Source organism: Mustela erminea, chromosome 4 (assembly GCF_009829155.1).
Source record: "Mustela erminea isolate mMusErm1 chromosome 4, mMusErm1.Pri, whole genome shotgun sequence".
NCBI classification, from domain to species: Eukaryota; Metazoa; Chordata; class Mammalia; order Carnivora; family Mustelidae; genus Mustela; species Mustela erminea.
In genome coordinates this window covers 122,424,625-122,445,221 of record NC_045617.1, presented here as the reverse complement: position 1 = coordinate 122,445,221, position 20,597 = coordinate 122,424,625, and the positions used below count along the sequence as shown (strand labels likewise).

Here is a 20,597-nt window from a genome sequence, read left to right as displayed (position 1 = left end):
CTGAAACTTTGAAGTTTTGCTTGGATGATAAATAAGTTGGACCTCTAGGTCTTTTCCAAATAGGATAAAGGGCTAAAGTATTGACTACTGGACGTAGGTTTGTGCTTTTGATTTATTGCAAGGAACTAAGGATATTTAAATCTGTTGGTAAATAAGTTTTGTGCTTTAACTGATTCATATATGTCATCTAAAGAATTGTGGTGTAACAGTTCAAAATTGGTTACTCCTTAGTCTTCACTGGAAATTAAGGTTTTTAAGAGTGTAAAATTCTGGTCAGTGTAACTAAGACTGACAGAAATAAGAGAAACAGCTCTATGTGGAAAAGAAGGCGATATGCAGGAAAGATTTAAGAAATAGGAATATATTTTTGTTGAAGGTAAAAGAAGGTAATTTTGTCCTAAATGAGAGGGTTGTTGGTTAAAAAAAAATGGCTTGGGACAATCAAAATGCAAATAAAATGTGAAAAAGGTTTGTGATGGGAAATCTTTGGAAAAGAATATTAGGGGTGGGCAGGATGGACTAAGATTGAAATGAATGGATTTTAAAAGTACATTGGTATAAGAGTTAAGGTCTGCTTTCTCTTTAAAGAACAAAAATTTCAGGTGCCTAGGTGGCTTTCATTTGGTTAAGCGACTACCTTTGGCTCGGGTCATGATCCTGGCATCCCCCGGATTGAGCCCCCTTTTGGCCTCCCTGCTCAGCAGGGAGTCTGCTTCTCCCTCTGACCCTCTTCCCTCTCATACTCTCTCTTCCTTACTCTCAAGTAAATAAATAAAATCTTTTTTTAAAAAAAGGACAAAACTTTGTTTCTTGAATTGTTGGTCTGCTCTTGATAAGAAAATGCAAATAGTTGTGTCGTTCCTCCCCACCCCCCCAGAAAAACCAGTTTCTATGTCTTGCCTTTATTAGGTCTTTAATGTCCCTAATCCTATTTAGGCCTGTGCTTTAAAACTTCCTAAGGTTTGGGGCACCTGGGTGGCTCAGTGGGGTTAAGCCTGTTCCTTCAGTTCAGGTCATGGTCTCAGGGTCCTGGGATGGAATCTTGCATTTCGCTCTCTGTTCAGTGGAGAGCCTGCTTCCCCCTCTCTCTCTGTGGCCCCTCTGCTGACTTGTGATGGATCTCTCTGTGTCCAATACATAAAATCTTAAAAAAAAAAAAAAAAGAACTTCCTAAGGTTTTAACAAACTTCCCCAAGATTTAAATCATGAACAAAATCTAGCTGGCTAATTAGGCTTGCTTGTTTGGTATGTTACCTTCTGGTTTTGGCTTTGAAGTGTTATGTGTCACAGAGTAACAGTTTCCTTGTCTAATCGTATCATAGGGAACTCTCCTATCAGATCATTAGTAATGCCTATTTTTGAGTTTTTGTCATTTATAATTGTTCTAATTGTCTTGTAAGATGAGTTTCATCTTCAGGGAGATTCATATGAAGGACTTTCAGGACAAACACAGGTATTCAATATTTAAGATCAGAACTGAAATGAATAAGAACTTCCAGAACTAACTAAGAGTTGTATCAAACTAAACCAGAATTAGTAACATGGGACTAAATAAACTAAAAAAATTGAAGTGTTGTGACTCTTGTTTGAAACATTGCTGGTTCTCTAATGCTTGGCCTTGCACACTAAGGAAACTTTTTCTTAAGATACCTGTGACTTACAGAAATGTGAAAGTATTCATTTGTAAACAAATCAAAGCATTCAACTTTTCTCTTTATCTGAACCCTCTGAAACTCAAAAGGTCTCAGTAAGTATTCCTCCTTCCATGCCAATCCTGGTCACTTGCATAAGTTCAAAAAGTATTTCTTCTCCTTCTAACAGGACACCATTGGCAACATGGGTTATTTTACCAAGGCCTTGTAAAGTTCTAGCAGAGCAGATTCTAATACATCTGTATGATCACTCACTATTCTTGCTGAGTTTACATAAATGATTAGGCCAAGTTTCTTAAAACTGGACTTGTTTTTCAAATAAATGAATCCTGATTTGTCTCTTTGGAAGTGAGGGCTATTTTAGAGAGAAATTGTTTAAATAACCTGCTTTGTGGATGTTAAATTCTAGATTTAATTATCTTTAAATGTTTATTGTTTACCTAAACTAGACAACTTGAGATAACCTCAGAGAAGGTGCACAGTAGCTCATTTAGACAACTTTCTTCCCCTATTCTTTGGGGATAATAACAAAACCCCATAGGCACAGGATTAAACAACTGGAAAATGGGGTTTGGAAAAACCCCAAAATTATATAACTGAATGAACACCTTGTACCCCACTCCGTAGGGTTAACTATAGACTTGTGGAGATGATGGATGGCCCCACTTCCTTAATGATTGGATTGGGTGATGCACTTGGGGATGTCCAGATGCCCTTATCTCCTGAGACAAGTTTTCTCCCACTTGCCAGTGATCCTCTGTAATCAGGATATTATTAAGGCTGGACCACTCAAAGGGCTTCTTAATGGTTTCACCCCTTAGTCATATTCATCCTAGAAGCCACCTCTATTGAGATACAATTACAAGTAAAGGCTTTAGCTAAGCATAAAAGAACCCTCCTGGTACAAGAAGCCTCAGAGCTCACAATGGGACAGTCCCTGACTGTAATGACTTCACATCAAGTCCAAAATGTCTTAGAGACCACAGGCCATGAACAAATCATAGGAGGTTGACTTCTTAAATATCAGGCTATGCTTATAGATGTGCCTAAAATAATACTTGAAACCTGTCAGACTTTAAACCTATCTACCCTTATGCCTGAAACTGACCTTCGTATTTGTCTATAGAGCACTACTGTTCAGAGGTTATTGATCTTGCTTACTCTAGTCAAACAGATGTAAGATGCCCTTATTAAAAATATAAGTGACCATTTAAACATGTTCCCAAATAATAGTGCCCCGGGCTGCTGACCAGTTTGCTACTCATTGGGTAAGGCGACCTGACATCAGGTAGCCAGCTTCAAATGCAACCCACTGGATACATGAAACTGACCTGTGGCTCTGGCTTCCTTTGGGGTAGGTCTTACAGTTTGCCAAATGCATGGAAGCATTATTAAAGCCATTATACCAACCCAGCTGGCCTTCTAAATTGTGTTACATTGGTATAGTCACCTAGCTTCCACCTTTGTTCCCTCTTTAGGACTAGAGAATGTTGTTTGGTACGTAGAAGCTCTTACTAAGCACACGGTCAGTCCTAAAGGACCCTGGAAGTGGCATTTCCCTACTCAGTGCTGTGGTAATGATGAGGGAGCAGGAGGCTGGCTGAGGACAAAGCAAAAGCTGGCGCCTTGCACCCCCCCTTCATCCGCTCCCCTCCATATGTGTAGCATTCCTCAGGCACCCCTGACTGCCATAAAACGATAAATAGTTAACTTGCTGAGATCACAATCCTGCAAGACAGGAGTCTCCCTTGGTTTGCAAATGTCCTTGAGATTACAACAAAGAAGTTACCTTATCAATAGCCCAATTTACAAAGACACAGAACTCAGTTCCTCAAGCCCTAATGTCACCCTCTCCTCCATAAAAAACCGAAGGAGGCGGAGGTAGAAGCAAAAGTAAATAAAGTTAAATTTCTTCTAAACCTAAATCTCATTAACAAGGATACTTGATAGCAGGAATGTAACATTCCACCAGACTCCCAATTGTCTTTACTTGATAGTAACCAGGCCTTCAATATCCTGATAGTATTCTTTGCCCCAATAGCCCTTCTGGACACCCCTTTGTCCTCACCTATCCAACTCCTGTGTATATAACCAACCACTCCTCACAACCCGGGGCAGCAGCTCTTCCTGCCCACGGGTCCTGTCCCCGTGCTTTAATAAACCACCATTTTACACCAACGACGTCTTAAGAATTCTTTCTTTAGTCGTCGGCTCCGAACCTCCTCACCCCACCGAACCTGACTTAGGTTCTGGGACTTCATCATTAATACAGATGTGTAAAAAAGCTTTACAAAATCGAAGATGTAGATGCTTTCACTGCTACACAAGCTGGAAGTTGTGCCATCACAAAAGTAAAATAGTATGCACGTGTTCCAGATTATCACAAAATGTCTGGGTTTCTAACTGACATGAATACTCAAAATGGCACTATAAATGATCTCTTTCCTTTAAACTCCTGGACTGGAGAAAAAATATCAAAGGTTGACTATTGAAGGTCTTTTACTCAAACTTCTCTTTCTCATTGCAGTATTAACTTTTTTTTGTCATTTCCGGTGTCTCCCTGCCTAGCCAAGACTCCTTCACTGCCATGACTTCCAGTGAACAGATGATCCTTTCTCCTCAGGTTGGTTCACATGCTGACAGGATTAGATTCTGCTGCTCTGTCCTTCTAACGCCCCTAAACTCCCCTACATGTTCCCCAACTGCCCAGTGTTGACCTGAGTAGGTAGGGACAATTCTACGCTGCTATTCAGCAGGAAGAAGTTACAGGAGATGAGACCTTCCACCTTCAACAACCTTAAAGAATTAAGGGTCAAGAATTGTTCAGCGGGGAATGATGAGAGAATATTGTGGAACCTGGACTGGATCCTGGTGGAAGAACCAAGCAGCACTCAGAGACTTTGGAGGATCACAGGTTTATTTAACACTGTGGGCTCAGACAAGGTTGTTCTCCAAAGGTCTGAGCCCCAAGCACAAGCAGGGAAGGGGATTTATACCCTCTACTTCCGCATACTTGGTACTTTTGGTGTGAGCCAGAAATGGGGTAGGAAAGAAGAACCCGGAAGGGCTTTGAGATAGGGACTGGAATTCCCTTGCTGGTTTGGTCAGCCATCTAGGAGTACAGTTTTTCCCTATCAGGAACAGAGGCAAGCTAAGGACAAAGCAGAAGCCGACACCCTGCATCCTTCCCCTACCCCTTACTCCTGGGTGGGACATGGGGGACAGTTTTGCAGGAATCACCCATCTTATGTTAATACCTTGCTCCTGAGTTCAGAACATTGGCTTATGTACATGTTACTATTGATGCTTACTCTGGTTTCCCTGTAGCTACTGCTTGTAGGGGTGAAACAAGAAAAGATGTCACAGCTCATTGTCTTTCATGTTTCCGGATCTCAGGCATTTGAGAAAGCTGATAAAGTACCTGCATATATACTAATAAAGCCTTTCCTCACTTTTTGTGTTGCCTGTGGTATTTCTCATAGCACAGGTTTTTCCATGTAATCTGCAGGGCCAAGGCATTGTGAAACACACAAATCAAACTTTAAAAACTCAATTACAAAAAACAAAAAGGGAGTTCCTAACCTCCCCACATTCTCGTCTTATTCAAGCTTTACATACCTTAAAATTTTTTACATCTTTCTGCTGGTGGTACCTCCCCAGCTGATCATTTGTGGTCTTCATCTGGGAAAGCATTATGCTGCAGTGCGATGCTAGTGATGAGGGAGCAGGAGGCTGGCTGAGGACACAGCAAAAGCTGGCGCCTTGCACCCCCTCTTCATCCGCTCCCCTCCATATGTGTAGCATTCCTCAGGCACCCCTGACTGCCATAAAACTATAAATAGTTAATGTGCAGGGATCACAATCCTGCAGAACAGGAATCTCCCTTGCCCTACAAGATGTCCTAGAGACCTAAACAGGGAGGTTACCTTATCAATAGCACAAATTTCCAGAGGCAAATAACTCTTGGTTCCTGAAGCCCTAATGTCCCCCTCCCACCATAAACTGGAGGAGACTGGAGTAGAAGGGAATGTAAATGACAGCAGGATCATAACACCCCACCAAGAATCCCCCATTATCTTGATGTTAATGCCTGACCTAAAGACAACATTGATCAGGCCATAAGGGCAAAGACTCCCCCCCCCCCCCTCCCCGGCACCTTGTAGGCCCTCCCTAGCATGTGAGAACTCTGTCGAAATCTCCCCTTCCTTCACCACCTCTCCCCAACCGTGGGGTATATAACATGCCCACCTTCACAACCCGGGGCAGCAGCTCTTCCTGCCCACGGGTCCTGTCCCCGTGCTTTAATAAACCACCATTTTGCACCAACGACGTCTTAAGAATTCTTTCTTTAGTCGTCGGCTCCGAACCTCCTCACCCCACCGAACCTGACTTAGGTTCTGGGACTTCATCACTAGGACCCTTTAACAAATCAGTGGTCTGGTCCTGATCCTGTTTTAATTTGGGGACTAGGGTATGTGTGTTTTTCCTAGGAATGCTGAGGGGCCCATCTGCTCCCCAAGTGTGTCCCATGTACCTGCAGTGGATCACACTCCAGAGGAATTTCTGGATCTGTCCCAATGCCACTCTGGAGGCTGAGGATTACACCCCTGATGCCTGCCCCTCCACGATGGCCACCTCATGTGAAAACAACCCACCAAACAACGATTCCAACTTGCAGGCAACTGAAGACCCTCACAATGCAGGTATAGGAAAGGTTGGAGGGTCAGAAAGTTAAGAGTGAACCTGAAATGTTTTTTCTAGCCATGGTAGTGCTTGTTGCCTGAAAGGTGTCCACTGCATATGCTGATAGACTTACCGGACCCTTACTCAGACCCTGTGAACTTGCCAAACAAGTGTTTGATAATACACAGAATTTATTGAACTCAAATGGTCTTACTTCCTTGATTTATTCAACTGCTGTCACCCTAACTTTTGTTTGCATGTCTTTCACCAGTCTACACTTGAGCAGGCTCCCTATCCCTCCCGCAGCTCCAATCTAGCCTCCATGAGCTTCATTTTAAAAATTAATAAGGGGGAACTGTGGTGACCAGACAGCAAGCTGACAGGGTCCTTGGGGTCCTAGGGCCAGGTCAGAGCCCAACTCCACCCCCTAGGGTTCAGGCCTGAAGAGCTGTCAGAACAGCAGCTTGCAGAAGAAGGGAAGCCACTCAGCAGGGAGCAGGTGCAGAAAAGCAGATTTGCCCTTAAGCTAGTTGATCTGATACAATGTAGTTTAACAGCGCTGAATGAAAACTTACTGTTAAGCTGGTTGTTCTATTGAATTGTAAATGCAATGATCAGGGTGCCTCCCACTTGACTGTATTGTGCTTGAATCCTGTGAAACTGCTATCAAACAAATGTCTCTTAGCAGCATTAGCTGTGACCTTCTGGATCCCATTCTTTCTGTCTCTTTCTTTCTCATTCCCACCCCCAACTCAGGCTTCTCCATTCAGTCAAGGCTGGTTCCTTGGCAAGCCCTGCAGGGGCTCAGGTCATAGTGGGTTAAACACTTCTTAGAAAAGAACAATCTTCAAAAAAATAAAATGGATTCCAGATTCGCTAAAGCATAAAATGCACAATCCACTTTTAAAGGACACAGTAGCAGGCATTCAAAGCAACAAATGTGTGACTCTAAGGAGGAAGTCAACAGAACCATATTCCCAGAGCACCCAGATGTGGGGTGCTCCCAGGGAGCTCCAGGATCTATGTTAAAAGAACTGAATAAATACATGTTGAAGGAATGTGAGAAAATCTTTTTATTAAATGACAAACAGAAAGGAAACCTGAAGAAAGAAGCAGAATGAACTAATAAATATTTATATTATATTATATTATATTATATTATATTATATTATATTATATTATAAACTTACTTTATATATATCCATATATAGTGAAGTTCAACAGATAAACAGCATTGAAAGTCTGGGAAGGCAGAATGAAGACTCAATGAGGTTGAATAGAAATAGAAATTAATTAAAAAAAAAACAAAACTACCCAATACAAAAGACACGGAAGAAAGATTAAAGAGAAACTAAGAAAACCCCAGAAATCCACAGGAGAATAAAAAAAGACAAGTAGAGTCCAAAAATGAGAAGGAGAAAAAAAGAGCAGCTAAGTCATGAAATCTTGTGTCAAAATTCCTCCAATTTGGTGCAAAACCCTTGAGCATACAGATCCCAGTCAGTCACCCCAGAAGAGCAGCAAGAGCACACATAGCAAGGCTCATCTGTGTCACTGTGAGGAGAATCAAGGAGACAATCTTCCAGGAGAGTTCACGGCACCTTCTGGACAGAGCGAAGTAGTTTGAAAATATTCATGGATTCTCTGACTCTCCTCCCATGAAGCCATAGAACCAATTCTCCTCCTCTTGTGTGTGGACTGGGCTCAGGGACTCCCTTCTCATGCACAGAGTAAGGGGGACGTGAGGCTGTGTGACATCAGAGATTAAGTCGCAAAGGGATGGTGGTGCTCTGCTCTCTCCTTCTCTCCTCCTCCCTCAGATCATGGGTTTGGGAGAAGCCAGGGCCCATGTAAGAAATGTGGAGGCCAAGAAAATTAAGGCCATCCCACCTCGAGTTTAGCATTAGCACAAGTACAGGCATCTTAGCTTTGGCAGTCATCTCAGGCCCCTGTGACCAAGGGCTGAACTTTACCCTACTTTACTTTAGTTCCAAGAAAGTACCCCACCCTGCAACACACCAGCAACAGCTAATCAGCTTACTACAGAAAAGTCTGAAACTTCTCCCACCCACCCCCCAACCCCATGCCTAAGCCTCTTGTAATGACCCATAAAAACCCCTGCCTTGACTAGCCTTGGGGTCCAAGTCCCTACTCTCCTGCATCAGGTATACTTGGGCCCAATCTTAAGCATGTCACCTCGAGGGCCAAGGCCCTACTCTGCTGTGTCGGGTATACTTGGGCCCAAGCTTAAGCTTGTCAAATAAACCCTCCTGTGATTACACCGGTGTTGGCTCCTTGCTGGTCTCTCAGACGCAAAAACTCAGGTGTAACAAGAAAGACCCTCACTGTGGAGAGCCCCATGCAGGGAGGAGCTGAGGCTTCCCCCTGAGAGCCAAGGAGGGACTGATGCTCCTGCCAACAGCCACACATGGGAGTGGGTGCACAGACCCTCCAGCCTGTGTCATGTTTCCGCCTCAGCAGGAGTCTGGTCCCATCCTGACGGCAACCTAATGAGCAGCCTCAGCCGGAGCTGCCCAGCTCCCCTGTCCTCACACATCGGACCCTGGGGACTTTATTGCCATGATGATGTCACTCGTGTTACACTTGGTTACTCCGCAACAGAAACTCTCATAGACATGGGAGCCCGGACCCGGGGTGCTGGCAGCACACGCACGGTGCACGAGGCAGGTGCTCTGGAGCGGGGGCTGGGGTGCAGTCGGAAGGACTTTGAGGTCAGAGTTTAGGAGAAACAGATCAGCTAGACTGCTGGACTTTTTCCAGGAAAGGGTCAGAGACAGTAGGAAAGGAAAAGAGGACTCCAGGGCCCTACAGTTCTCTTGTGGAGAAGCAGCTGAAGACTTAGTCACTGCAAACACAGCTCCGTGTCCTGGAAAGATGCGTCAGCGCCTGCGCAGAGAGGCTAAGAAATACGCCTGACCGGGTGCTCTGTACACCACGTGCGCTTTTAGTATGGAGACGCAGGTGGACTGTGACCTGACGGAACAGCGGTGCCAGGGAAACTGTCACATGATGAGGCTGAGCGGCTCTATTAACACCAGAAGTAAAAGATTTGAGAATAGGATGCATTGTTGGAGATGAAGAGATCCCCTTCGTGATCAATCTAACAGAATGAGCAATGTCACAAGTACAGACGGGAAGGAGACCAGCGGTGGCCCAAGGCTGGGGACAGGGGAGAGGAGCCAATGCAAAGGGTCGGCAGGAAACTAGGACCATTGACCTGTTCTGCATACTCATCCTCGGACTAGTTCCTTGAGTCTTAACAATGGTTGACATTCATTTAACGGTACAACTAGGGTTGGGAAACTTCTCTCATATGAAAACCATAGAAATAAGACAGAAGTAGGGAGGAAAATGCAAAGCAAAGAGAAATGCAAACTAGGTAAATAGAAATGAGATCAATTTTAGATAAATATAATTTTGATAAATATAAGCTAGGAGAATTCATTGTGAGCTCTCCTGCTCTGAACTAATTTTAAGGGAAATCCTGTGGAAAAAGGGAAGTGACACTAGATGGTCTCATGTACAGAATAATTAACAAGAAAAATGGTACCATGCTGGTTTTGTACACTTTCTTCTTAATGTCTTTTAAAGACATATGACTTCAAAACACTAAATAGTTCATGATATTGTCTGGCTTATACTGTGTGTTGGTGACATGTGTGCCCATAACAGCACAGGGGGCTAAATGGAACTCTGTTTCGACATGTTTCTTCTTTTAGTTCACTGTTTCCATAAGTAGACTGTGAAAAGTTAAAGATGCAGGTTTCTTTCTTTTCTTCCTTTTTTCTTCTTTTCTTCTTTGCTTTGAGAGAGAGCGCACACAGTGCAAGGGAGGGGCAGAGGGAGAGAGAGAATCTTAAGCAAGCTTCTTACTCAGCGTGGAACCCAAAGCAGGACTCACTCCCATGACCCCGAGATCATTTGAGCCGAAATCAATAATCTGCTTAATCAGCTGAGCCACCCAGGCACCCCAAACATTCAGATTTCAATTCCTACAACTGAATGGACATAAATATAGCTAGCTATATATATATAGCTAAAGAGTCACTAGAAGAATCAGACCATAAACAAACAAACAAAAAATTGCTTGAAACCAAACCAACAAGGGTACAAAAAGAGGCAAGAGAATGGAAGATAGAAGGAAAAATTCAGAAACAAATGAAATGATAGATGCAGGGGGGGCTGAGTAGCTCAGTGGGTTAAGCCTCTCCTTTGGCTCAGGTCATGATCTCAGAGTCCTGGTATGAAGCCTCAAACTGGGCTCTCTGCTCAGCGGGAAGCCTGCTTACCCCTCTCTGCCTGCCTCTCTGCCTACTTGTGATTGTTAGGGTCCGTGATCAAAGGAACGAGACTGACACAAAGCGAAAATCAAACAAAGCTTTATTTTGTGCCAAGCATTTAAAATCAAACCGACTGGTCGGGGCCATCTCTTATGAAGAGGCAACGATGATGACCATAACGCTGCTCCAGCGAGGCCGCTCCCCTGGGAGGCCACTCCCTGGATTAGGCCACTCTCGACAACGAAGTGGTGACGACGACGACGAGGACGACAACCCTGGCGACACAGACTCTGCTCACCATGATGCCACTCTGACAAGGCCGCTCCCCGGACAACGCTGCTCCAGACGAGGCCGCTCCTGACGAGGCCACTCCGGAGGAGGCCGCTCGCCTATGAGGCTGCTTCCCTGCGAGGCCGCTCCCTGGACAAGGCTGCTCCGGTGAGGCTGCTCGCAGTGGGGCAAGGATGGGGTAGCGAGGCTGCTCTGGCAGCGCTGCTCCCAAGGACTATTATCCCATGACTACCCTAATGGCTCCCCATGACTACTTTAACTCCTCCTACTACTCTAAGGGCTATTCTAACTCCTCCTATTACTCCCCCCACACCAGCCTCACAGACTAACCTTTATAGAGGTGGTTGAGCCCGGCCCACACACAGGTGGCCAATGAGATTTCAACTCACCACAGTAAATATATGCATGCCCCACTGATTGGACATCTCCATCCGGCCTGGCCCACCCCTATATCCAGGGTTTGCAAGTAAGTTTCTCTGGGAGGGGTGGGGTCAATCTAAGTTCACAACCAAACAGCTCCCTCTGGCTAACCAGGCCCCTACAGTGATCTCTCTGTGTCAAATAAATAAAATAAAATAAAAGATAGATGCAAATCCAACCGTGATGGGAAATCATATTAAATAAAAACCAACTAAAATTCCAAGAAAAAAGTTTGGGTTATCGGGTTGGTGAAGGTAGACCAATGCAATGCAGAGTAGAAAACTTGAAATGAGAAACCAAAATAAGTCAGAAGTTAAAGGGTTAAAGAATATCCCATGGGAATAAAAAGCATAAGAAATCTGGAATGTTGCATTATTCTGAAGCAAAACGGGCTTTCACACCAGGAGCATCACTAGAGACACAGAAGGACTTTCTATGAAGATAACAGGTCAGCATCACAGCAAGACCAAGGTAATGAATGGAGAAGAACCTAATTACAAATATCTAGCAAATGTGATGAAATAGACAAATTATCATATTTAGACTCCCATGCTCCTCTCTCATTAATGGAACAAGTAAGGATTAGAGGAATTAAACCATACCATGAGCCAAGATAGACCACAGAATGACCATAAAATAACTCTCCATAAATGGAAAGGCAGCGAAGTTATAGACTATACTCTGTGACTATAAATAAAAATCCATAACATGAAGATCTCTGGAAAATCCCTAAATATCTGGAGATTCGTTGCACACTTCAAAAGTATGTGTCGTCATGGCTTAGAGAAGTGATCACGAGGGACATCAGAATTCTCTTCACCCGAATGACCATGTACTGAAATGAGAATGTGGGATCTGTAGATGGAACATGAGCAGAGGTTGTCATTTCCCAGTTTGCAGGGGCAGGAAGCCAGGCCTGAGGGAGGCAGACAGCAGGTCCCTGTGTCCAGGGGGCAGCAAGGAGTAGAAGAGGCCACACACTGGGTCCTGGGCTCTCCAGGCAGGGGAAGGGGGCCACCTATCAGGTTCCAAAAGGTGGGGTCTAACCCTGCACAGGAGCTTCCCCCCTTGGCCATCTTGGGCATGGTGTTCAGAGGCCTGGGTCCTGCAGGCTTAGGGAGAGAGGAAGGGACACATCTGGATCCTGGGGAAATGGGAGACAGAAGCCTGCGCCCTGAGTCTTGGCTGATCTTCTTGCACCATGGCTATGACCAGCCTCCATCCCATGTGCTGCCCCTAAGCTCCAAAATCTCATCTCCATGGCTCCAGATGCTGACCCTGCTGACCCTTCCTGGTTGGAGACCCTGGGGTTGCTCTTCCTAGAGCAGGGTTTCCACTGTCTTCACAAGCAAAGAATGTTCCCAGATGGCAGAGACTGTGAAACAGGTGTGGATGATAGGCATCTGTAAAACCATAGTCCAGGGAGTGGGAATCTGGAAACTCCAGAATCAGAAACCAAGGCTGTCCCTTCAGGGTGCACAGGCCTTGCTCTCTCTTCCTCTCAGGCCCCTGATGCCCCCACAGCCCCAGCCAGAAATTCCTGTGCCTCCTCTAGACAGAAAACCTCCTCCTCCCACAACAGTCCCCTAAGATGAGCTCTTCCCCTGACCCTCTCGTCCCTGGTTCCTCCTCCTGCACTCTTGTTGGCCTCCACCCTCTAATGTCAGTACTTCCTCCCTCTGCTCACTCCTCCAGGAGCATCCCCAGGATCCAGGCCATCACCCAGGGAGCTCATCGCCCTCCCCCTCCCCTCCTTCTCCTGCTCTTAGGGACTGAGACTCCAGAGCTGGTTCCCTGGAGGATGTCCCATTTTTGATGAAGCAGTAGTAGGAATAATTGACAGAGACTCTGGGGTAAAGATCCCTGGAGGAGACTGAGGCATCCAGTAGGTGTGTGAGCTCCATTGCGGACCTGGAAGCCAGCTGTTACAGCCTGAAGATTGTTCCTCTCTGAGGCCAGGGTCCATGGTCATTCAATGAAGACAAAGTACCTATGCCAGCATGTATTTTGGGAGACAATTCAGACTGAGGAATTGGCACTGTATGGGCTATTCCCCTTGTGGTCACAGTCCTGTCCCCTTCTGGGAGCCCAAGGAGTCCCTCGGGGATGGGGGTTCCCTGGAGAGAAACCCAAAGGGTGCTCAGGTCTTCTGCCCTCAACCCTGTGGCCACAGGGAGGTGCTGCCGCGCTCCCATCCTGCACCGCTAGGGATCCTGCACACGATGCTGAGCTGAGTCAGGTCCAGAGGGAGGACAGGCCTTCTGAGTAGCCCTGGGGCCAGGTACGGGGGGGGGGGGGGGGGGGGGGGTTGGTCCACGTAGAGGAGCGCTCTGGAGCCCTGCCCCCTGTCTAAGTTGCCATCTGTCCTCCCCACAACCCTCTCTCCAGCCCCTGGATGACAAGCTCAGGAAAAATGAAAAGTGGATCCTTGTTCCTCCTGGACCAATTCCCTCTCTTAACAGCTATTTTACAAAAGACACTCTTTTATCTTAGAATAGTCGGGGATTTACAGAGAAGTGACAATGTTAGTGCAAAGTCCCTGTGGACTCCATACTCAGTTTTTCTGTCATTAACCCCAATCTCATGTCATTCATTTGTCACAGCTAATGACACAATATTCACACATTACTACTGATCTCCACATGGGATTTGCTTTCATGGTTTTTTTCTCTCCCAAAATCCCATCCAAGTTACCTCTTGAGTCCCATCATGGCTCCATCAGGCTCCTCTGGCTGTGACCGTGTCTCAGACTGTCCATGATTTTCAAGACCGTGACATGTTGGAGGAGATGGTTCAGGTAATTTGCAGACTGTCTCTCATTGTGAATCAGGCTGACTGAGGCTGTGGGGTTTGGGAACACCAATCTGGGCAGGCCTATTTCCACACAACATAGCAAGAACATACAGTGATCACTCACTCATCACAGATGAAGTTCACCTTCACCCACTGGCTAAGTTCATCTAACCCAGATGCTCCCTGTGAAGTTCCTTCTTTGGCTTTGTCCCCTTCCATAACGTAGTCTTTGGAAGGAAGTCCGGATGTGCAGCCCACAGCCTGACAGTGAGGGCTGTTGTGCTGGGACAACTTGCATGCAGGCTGTTGTGCAAACAGGAGTTCTCAAATGACTTGGGTAAATGCCTTACAGGGGGATCAGTAGCTTGTGTGCTTAGTCTTCATCTGACTTTATAAGAACCTGCTGACTGTCTCCCACAGCAGCTGTGTTGCTCTGTCTTCCCGCCATTAGTGACTAAGGCTTCCTGTGGCTCCCTGTCGTAGTCAGCAAGTGACACTATCAGTGCTTGGATTCCCACCGTCTAACAGGTGTGTGATGGCAGATCACTGTTTTCATTTGCGTTTCCCTGATGACACCTGCCGCTGAACATCTTTTCATGTGCTTATTACCTATGAGTGTTTCTTCTTGAGTTGTCCAGATTTTGGCCCATTTTTAAATAATCATTCCCAATATTTTTATGGTGAAACCCACCAGTCTTTCAAATGAATTTAAAACTTTTTCAGTATTATTTAGTGAAAATTCTCATATAGTGATATATCAACACTTACTACTCATCTTTCATAAGCCATGAGAAACACCATTATTATATGCTTGGAAAATCCACAAACCTATTCTCTACTGAGTGTCCACCATAATTGAAAGGGTATTTTATCCACTCAAATAAAAAAAAAAAATCTATGGTTGTAAGGCTCCAGTCATTATGTAGCAAAGCTATTCCTACATGCATGCTTTACATAGTCCGTAAGAAAATAACTCATTGTTCCTAATCCCTGATACCAGGCACATCAAGCACCCGCATCAAACACCTGTGTGAACAGCGGTATGGCACGTGAGTGAGATAACATGGGCTGAATAACTTCGACACAGCTTGACCAGGACTAAGGGAAACATAAAATCCATCAAAGCCACAGCTAAATAATATGTTAAGATTCACAAGAATGTGTTTCTCATATTATATAGAAAAGAACAGGCCATAAAATCTCTTAGAAAAAGAAAACCTCATCAATATTTTCATACTGAAAAACAGCATGCTCCCTGGGTATGTATGACGTCAGCATATTCAGAAGGGACCAGGAGTAAGTGCCGATGGCATTTCTGAACACGCAGCCCTACTATCCCCCGGGCCTAGCCGTCTGGACACTTTGCAGCACCATGGAAAAGGCATTACACAATCACAAAGGTACGTTACTGCAAACTCACCTGCCACAAGGCTCACTTAGTCCACGGTAAGAGACAGCAATGACACAGACAAGATCTTGTCAATTACTGATTAGATGTACCCAGCAAGAAAAATGCTGTTACGTTAATACATCTTATGTACATCAAGCACCAGTTTCCGGAAGACTATCAGACACCTCCTGCCTCTTGTTGCTCAACCTGAGAGTTCATTCCTCACCACTTTCCACATTATACCCTGAAAGCCAAGGAAGATAAAAAAAGAAGGGTGAGAGATCGGGTAAGAATAATCCAGTTCCTTCCCTATCAAATGTATGTTTTTCAAGTTAAATACAGAGGAAGTAACAAACTTCAAAAGGTCTACTGCCTTCTCTGGAGCTTCCCATCCCAGCAGGACAACTTTTGCCTCTACTAGAGGATTAATGCCAGGGTGAGGGGCCAGAGCCAGGCCTTGGGGCCCCATCAGAGAAGGCCAGGCCAGCCTCGCTGCAGGAAGACCACACTTCACATTTCTACTGCGCCTCTCCTCACACTCCCCATGGATGATGCAATGAGTGTGAGTGTGAACACGACTCAGGGAGCCCATCCAACCCCGCTAAAAACCACTGAAAGAGACTCCAATGTGGGGTAACTTCGTATACAGAAAGGAACATGCTTGCCTCTTTACCAGCGACAATTATGATTAGCATGCCTTTCTTAGGCACAAAAGGAATAATGATGTATCAGTGTTTATGCACAGTTCAAGATCAATTATAAATATTTGACCATTTCATTTTAAATTAGAGATTAAACGTGACTCCCCAAAGAAGATCGATTTCTTCATAAAGGAAGTATAGTTTATAAAGCTGGAATGACAGTTAATCCAACTACAAAAGCTCATACACAAAAAGCCCTACTTTTTCCTTCCCAACTTGCTTGGTTCATACAATTGATTCCACCACACAAGTATCCTATCATCCTAGCACAGAGTGACATACTGACAAAATGCCTTGGTTAGCAAACTGAGGGCCACTTCTTGACAACTGCATTGACTGCAGCATTTAGGTAGAGCTGAGAAGCACTACTCTGAGACATGGTTTCCTTCTTCCTGTTTTGCGTCCCACAGTGATTATTAAAGGAAGGAATCTGGTCTGTAAAGGACTGCGTCATCCACTCCCCTTTTGGAATGTTCCAGAAAGTTGATTCTCTGCTGTCAGTTAGCCCTGCGGAAAGGAAGCTGCCAGGATCCTTGTCGCATGGATTTTCTGCAAAAGTACCATCATAGACTGCTTCATGACCCGGGTCATATTTTTCTTCCTTAACAGCCATCCTCTCTGCATCCGCTTGGGCTGGATTCACTGCCTGAACGTCAGTGTTTCATTCAGTGCCTTCCAACTGATCTCTCAAGTCTTTCAGCGTCCTGTGCTTTGTGTTGGGCTCCATCTCATACTGGATGACGGCATGACACAGCACAGACTTTTCCTGTCTGTGATCTTCTGCAGCTAAAGTCCTAATTCTACGCTTTCAAACTTAACTCCAAAAACTTCCTTACTAAAAATTTCATAAATACATTTTCCATTAACCACTGTTATTCGTGGCTGATATCACTGGGATTTCTGCACTAGAATACATCCTTCTTCATAAAATTCATTACTGGAAAGAGCCCTGCTGCCTGGTGGTGTCCTCCCCACCACAGGGGAAATCCAGTACCATTTTGCCTGATAAAGCGGGATCATCAAGGCTTCAGCTGCTCCAGCCATCAGTCGTAGAACACCGTAGACACCGGAATGTATCAACAGCTTGAACATGCTGAAGGGAAAAGCTGTGCGCGTTCTCCACTTCTATTCCCCGCGGTAGCTCCAGGGAGGGGTGCTCCTGCCCCGCCCGTGAGCGCTGGTCTCCGGGGTGGTGCAGGGAACCGCCCACTGGACGACAACCAGAGCCCAGAGCTGGACATGGATGTTGTAAGAACCGGGCTAGGGGCTGACGCTCAAGCTCCTCCCCCGAAGTTCTAGGACCCCTCCCACCCGCCAGCCCTAACCCCCATTTTGCTCACTTTTTAAACAAGTGCTTTTCTTATTGGTCCCCCTTTTGAGTGTTTTATGAATAGTCTACAGCAAGTCCTTCATCAGATATGTGATTTGCAAATATTTTCTCCCAGGCTGTGGCCTGAGCTTATTTCCTGACGTATCAGTGGACATCAGGACACAGGTGTATTTTTCTGATAAAATACATGACAAATGGCTGACTGTGCTGGATTTGGGGCAAAGAACCTGGGTGAGGGGTGGACGAGGGGTTACCATGTGACTTCTTTACTTTTGTGTATCTGTGAGTGTCTCTGGAATTCTCTTACACCCGTGTGAATAAAGTTTTCAAAATACACACTTCTTTAAAATCCCTAACACCTGACAAATCATCCTCAGACCATGACTGAAGACTCATGGTCTTCAATTCTGATCTTCTACTTTGGGACCAATCATGTTTTCACTGAACTCTTTTGCCTTTGAACTTCTATTAGTGAAACAGGTGGGTTACATTGTATGGGCAAATCCTCCCACTGAAATAGCTTGAAATGCCATGTAATGTAGAAAACCCATCAGCTTAAAAGCATTAAAACTGGCATGCTACTATTAAATGAAACAGTGAGCACACTCTAAAAAGAAGGGAAAGGCCCTGCCTGGCCCCCCACAGAGCAGGGTCCTGAGTAAAGTCTCTGTGAGTCCCCTGCCCAGAGGGCAGAGAGGCAGGCCCAGCCCTTCCAGCTCTGTGCCCTGAGAGGCTGACTTTCCTACTATCTCCTTCCCCTTTAAAGTGGAAATAAAGCCCTTACATTCTGGTTTTGATGTGGATGTATGATGTCCGATGTATATGATGTCATCTATATTCACTGCAAAAAATGATAAAATGGGAAAAGTGTTAAAAGTCAAAGTAAACAGGATTTGATTCTCACTCCTGAGCTGTTTTGTTGAATTTGCTTCTGTTCTCTTATCTGCCCTCCTGCTGCTGGAAGTCTCTCTCTCTCTCTCTTTAAGGTGAAGAGCACAGAGCTCAGGGGCCACAGCCCTGCTCTCTCCAGATGCCATTTCCCCACTCAGCTCCCTGTCACCCTCCTGAGAGGGCTGCCTCTCACTTCCTCCTGCACTCCCTCCCTGCTCCCCTCTCTGAGGTGATGAGCTCGTTTTTCCCTTATTCATAAAAGGACTCACAGAATACTGCACACTCCCTCCGACCCCCCATCCCAGGTCTGCACTTGTGTCCTCAGCTTCTAAGCAGTGATGGGGGAGGGGCCCTCCTGTCTCAGGCTGTCCCTCCATGCATCATGCCCTTCCCCCTCCCTCCTGGCTCAGCCATTCCTCCTACAAACATGCTAGGATGACTCCCATGCAGCCACATAAAGCAAAACTAAATAAACCAAAGTAAAATCATCCCATAAAAACAACACGTGCTCTCATGACTCCTCCAGCTCCTGCCCCATCTCTATGGCCTCTGTGCAGAACTCGTCCTGACCCATCATCTCACCCGCAATGCTATCTTTGTAGCAAATGGATAGACACAGAGGTTTTTTATTGTTGTTGTTTTTTAAGATTTTATTTATTTATTTGACAGACAGAGATCACAAGTAGGCAGAGAGGCAGGCAGAGAGAGAGAGGAGGAAGCAAGCTCCCTGTAGAGCAGAGAGCGTGATGTGGGGCTCCATCCCAGGACTCTGGGATCATGACCTGAGCCGAAGGCAGAGGCTTTAACCCACTGAGCCACCTAGGCGCCCTTAGAAACAGAGGGGGTTTTTATTGTTGTTGTTTGTTTGTTTTTGTTTTTTTTTAATAATATATATTTTTAAATTTTTAAAATTTATTTTCAGTGTAACAGTATTCATTGTTTTTGCACCACACCCAGTGCTCCATGCAATCCATGCCCTCTCCAATACCCATCACCTGGTTCCCCCAACCTCCCAAGCCCCGCCCCTCAAAACCCTCAGATTGTTTTTCAGAGTCCATAGTCTCTCATGTTTCACCTCCCCTTCCAATTTCCCTCAACTCCCTTCTCCTCCCTAACTCCACAAATAAGTGAAACCATATGATAATTGACTCTCTCTGCTTGACTTATTTCACTCAGCATAATCTCTTCCAGTCCCATCCACGTTGCTACAAAAGTTGGGTATTCGTCCTTTCTGATGGAGGCATAATACTCCATAGTGTATATGGACCACATCTTCCTTATCCATTCGTCCGTTGAAGGGCATCTTGGTTCCTTCCACAGTTTGGCGACCGTCGCCATTGCTGCTATACACACTGGAGTACAGAAGGCCCTTCTTTTCACTACATCTGTATCTTTGGGGTAAATCCCCAGTAGTGCAATTGTAGATAGACACAGAGTTTTAAAAGTCAAATCCTTCTGCAATACTTGATATCAAGGGAGATGTCCCCAAGCTTCCATGTCCCCATTTCTGTATCTCAGATACCACCTGCCTTTAGCTCTTCTGGCTGATTCTCTGATTATTCCTTCTGTGCCTCTAGGTTCCGTGCTTCTCAGACTCCTTCTCTGGTCTTCCAGTTTATACAGCAACTTTACTGAACTGGCTCCTCTTTCACACTCTCCCATATGCCCCATATAATTATTTGATGATTTTGATGAGCTCAGTGTGCAGTGCTTGCATTATTAGGACACATCAGTCACAACTGAATATTTTGTAGACTATGATTGTGCCCTTTCCTGAATCGACTTTATTTTCCCTGGAGTAAATAAATGTCTTATCCCTTCATTTTTTTTTTTTTTCTGTTGTGCTCCTTTAAATCCTCCCCCAGATCCCCCTGGGTAAACCTCCATGAACATATTCAAGCCCACCCAATCTTCTCCCGTCTTCATGTCTGTGCAACTGCCTGGCCTGCAGCCCTCAGTCTTGCCCCATGGGGACGGGATGCCTGTGCCCCTGGGACAGGGCTGACATCTGGAACCCCTGCAGCTCCTCCTGGGGGCCCTTGGCCTCTCTCCTTCATCCTCCCTGTGGCCAGGAATCCCATGTGCTTGTTGGTTCTCTCTATCATTTGTTCCCCCCACCGCCCCCGGTCTCCTGGTGTCCTGTGG

At 45.4% G+C, this 20,597-nt stretch overlaps 2 pseudogenes; both read right to left on the bottom strand.

Moving 5' to 3' along the window:
* LOC116587519 overlaps nt 1-20,597 on the bottom strand; it is a 592,489-nt pseudogene that overhangs the window by 434,461 nt on the left and 137,431 nt on the right.
* On the bottom strand, nt 16,530-17,275 carry LOC116587899 (annotated as a pseudogene).